At 42.0% G+C, this 3,191-nt stretch overlaps 1 pseudogene; it reads left to right on the top strand.

Moving 5' to 3' along the window:
• The window catches only part of LOC102243011, an 11,860-nt pseudogene extending 9,241 nt beyond the window's left edge, over positions 1 to 2,619 (top strand).
• The last annotated feature ends 572 nt before the right edge of the window (positions 2,620 to 3,191 follow it).

The raw sequence follows: 3,191 nt of genomic DNA, 5'->3' as shown, positions 1-3,191 counted from the left end.
AACTCATTGAAACCTTCCATGGCCCAGAATATATTTTTGGAGATTTTAGCCCTGATGAATTCAATTAGTTCTTTGTGATTCCTCGTTCTTCAATTGAACTTACTCCATACAATGTAACAGTTCTGTGCTACCTGATGGACAAGAATATCAGAAACAGAGTTTGGTGTTAATGAAGTAATTGAATTCAATGACACCTTGGAGAGAACTCCCAACCACAGTATTTCAAGCAAATTGAATCCTCAGGCCATGGAATTTATTCTTAGTTGCACAACGTCTAAAAAGACCCCTGATGACGTAGCTAAAGAAGCAAACTACAGCTCCATTGATTGCCAGTACCCAGGGTCTGCCCTTGCTCTGGATCATAGGTACAACGTGAAGGCTGAAGTTTTGGAAAATAATGGTGTCTCTGGTGATCTTGGAAGAAGGGAGCATAAAAAGAAGAAAAAAAGTTGACCTATATAAATATATAACCCTATTATAGTTACTTGAAAGATGGCAGCGAGACTAGTATTTCCACGGAAGCCCTAGGGTCAATGGGTATACCAATCCAGCATGTAAAATTGATGGGTGATATGCCCTTATTGGGGACACCCAGGAGTGTAGCAGCCCTAAGTATTCCAAAGAGTTAGTCAGTAATGCTGTGCCTGGTGGTTCTTTCCTCAGAGCCCTGGACAGCAATGCTTGGACTGCAGGATAGCCTGAGGGCCGTCAGGGGCCTGACTTTGTACAGTCCTGCCTCCCTGCAGAAGCTGACAGGGACACCCTGTTGTGGACATCTGTAGTTCACCCTTATGTTGGCACCGATACTACTGAAAACCTTGGAGTTGCTAATGGACAAATACTTGAATCCTCGGGTGAGGGCTCAACCTCCATAGGGATGGAGTTGTACAATGTGGAAAGCACAACTCAGATCCAGCTAAAGCTGAGAGCGCTTCCCCTCCTGCTGATGCCCTGGCCTCTGTGGTGGATATCACTCTCATCAGTCAGTCTAAGTCATGGGCCAGTCTTTTCCATGATTCTAAACCCTCTTCCTCCTTGCCTGTGGCTTCTGTGGAAACTAAGTCCCCTGGACGCTGAAAAGCAGGCTGAAGTCATGAAAGGGCTTATTCCAGTTTCAGAGGCTCCTGTAGCCATAAAGCTTGCAGAGTTACTGGAGAATGTAACCTTAATACATAAGCCAGTATCATTGTAACCACATGGGTTGGTCAATAAAGGAAACTGCTGCTACATTAATGCTACACTACAGGCACTGATTGATTGCCCTCTGATGAAGTTCATTCCTCTGTATTCAATAATGCAAAGACTTTGTACGTCAACATCCATGATGCGTGTTTGGCTAAGGAATGGGTTTATGAATATGCCAGTATTTCCAAAACCCAGACAAGCTCTTGGAAATAAAATCATGAGGGATATCTGCCCTGGAGCTGCCTTTGAACCCACATATATGTATAGATTCCTTACAGTCAACAAATTGAGCCTGTCTGAAAAGGGTCGACAAGAAGATGAGGAATACTAGGCTTCATTCTAAATGAACTTCATGATGAAATGTTGAAACTAAAGAAACTTCTCTCACCAAATAATGAAAAACTCACAAAAGCCACTCAATGAATGAGAAAGAGCAGGAAGAACCAGGCGACAGAAGTGAGGACGAATGGGAGCAAGTGGGTCCCAGAAATAAGACTTCAGTCACTCGCCAGGTGGACTTTGTTCAGACCCCAGAATTTCTGGTGGGCATATCAGGTCTGTGATTTATCAGTAAAGTTCAAAAGGATCTGCCACTTTGCAGCCATTTTTCACCTTGCAGTTGGATAACCAGTCTGACAAAATATGTGCAGTCCAGGATGCACTGGAAAACTTTGTGCAAAGAGAATATTTCCAAGGTTATACTGCAGAAAGAAAAAAACAAACAACACACACACACACACACACACACACACACACACACACAAGAGGTTGAGATCAATTGAAGAGTGACTCTGGAAAAACTTCCTCCTGTCCCCCTGCTGCACCTGAAATGATTTGCTTACAAGAAGACTCTTGGATATCAGAAGCTTATAAAAATATTGAATATCACCCTAGTTTGGCTCAGTGGATAGAGCGTTGGCCTGACCACCAAAGAGTCCGGGATTCGATTCTGGTCAAGGGCATGTACCTCAGTTGCAGGATCCTCCCCAGTCTGGGCCCTGGTCAGGGCTCATGCAGGAGGCAACCAATTGATGTGTGTCTCTCACATTGATGATGTTTCTCTCTGTCTTTCCCTCTTTCTTTTGCTCTCCCTAAAAAATCAATGGAAAAATATCCTCGGGCGAGGATTAACAAAAACAAAATAAAGCAAAAATTGAATATCTTGTGGGCTTAGAACTGCTCTCTCCAGGAGTTAAAGATAAGAATTTAAATGCCACAGAACCTATAAAGTATTTGCAGTAGTCTACTACCATCATGGCATCAGTGTGAAGAGTGGTCATTGCACTGCAGATGTCTTCCAGATTGGTCTGAACAGCTGGCTGCGCATTGATGACCAGACAAACACACAAGGTGATTAACCAATACCAGGTAATGAGGCCCATTGCTGACTGCACAGCCTACCTCCTCCATTACTACTGAGTGGACCTGCTGTAACAGCCTGTGTGCTGTGTGTGCCTGACACCTGCTTGTAGAACACCAATTCTCACTGACTTCCTTCCTCTCTTTAGTGTCTCTTTAGAAAGAAACTCTCCCTTTGCAAAAATGGAATGGAATGAAAAGGAGATGGCATGGGGTTTGTGCCTAACATAATTTGTGTTATCTTACAACTTCCAAGTCAAAATCATTTGGTTGAAACAGACTGTCGCTTGATTTAAGAAAATATACAAAAACTCATAATTCTGAAATAATGCTTATTCCTGAGTAAGAAGGGGGGACTTGCATTTGATACCTACCCTTATTGCTTAGCAAAATAAATTCTGCACCAGCAACACCACTTTAAATTTGTGAAAATAAATTTCATCTTTCCTTAAAAAGTAAATTTTTTAATCTGTCACAATTTCCTCCCCTCCCCTTTAGTTTTTGATAGATGATAAAATGAGCCAGTTACCAGAAAAGAAATAGCTCTTCAAAAGAAAAATAAACACAAAAAATAAGTTTCTGTTTGCAACAGGAAAAATACATTTTAATAATTGTGTGATGAGAAACTGCTTATGTACACATTGCAG

Source organism: Myotis brandtii, unplaced genomic scaffold (assembly GCF_000412655.1).
Source record: "Myotis brandtii unplaced genomic scaffold, ASM41265v1 scaffold126, whole genome shotgun sequence".
Classification (NCBI taxonomy): Eukaryota; Metazoa; Chordata; class Mammalia; order Chiroptera; family Vespertilionidae; genus Myotis; species Myotis brandtii.
The sequence above is the reverse complement of the archived record's forward strand: the minus strand, read 5'-3'. Positions and strand labels throughout refer to the sequence as shown.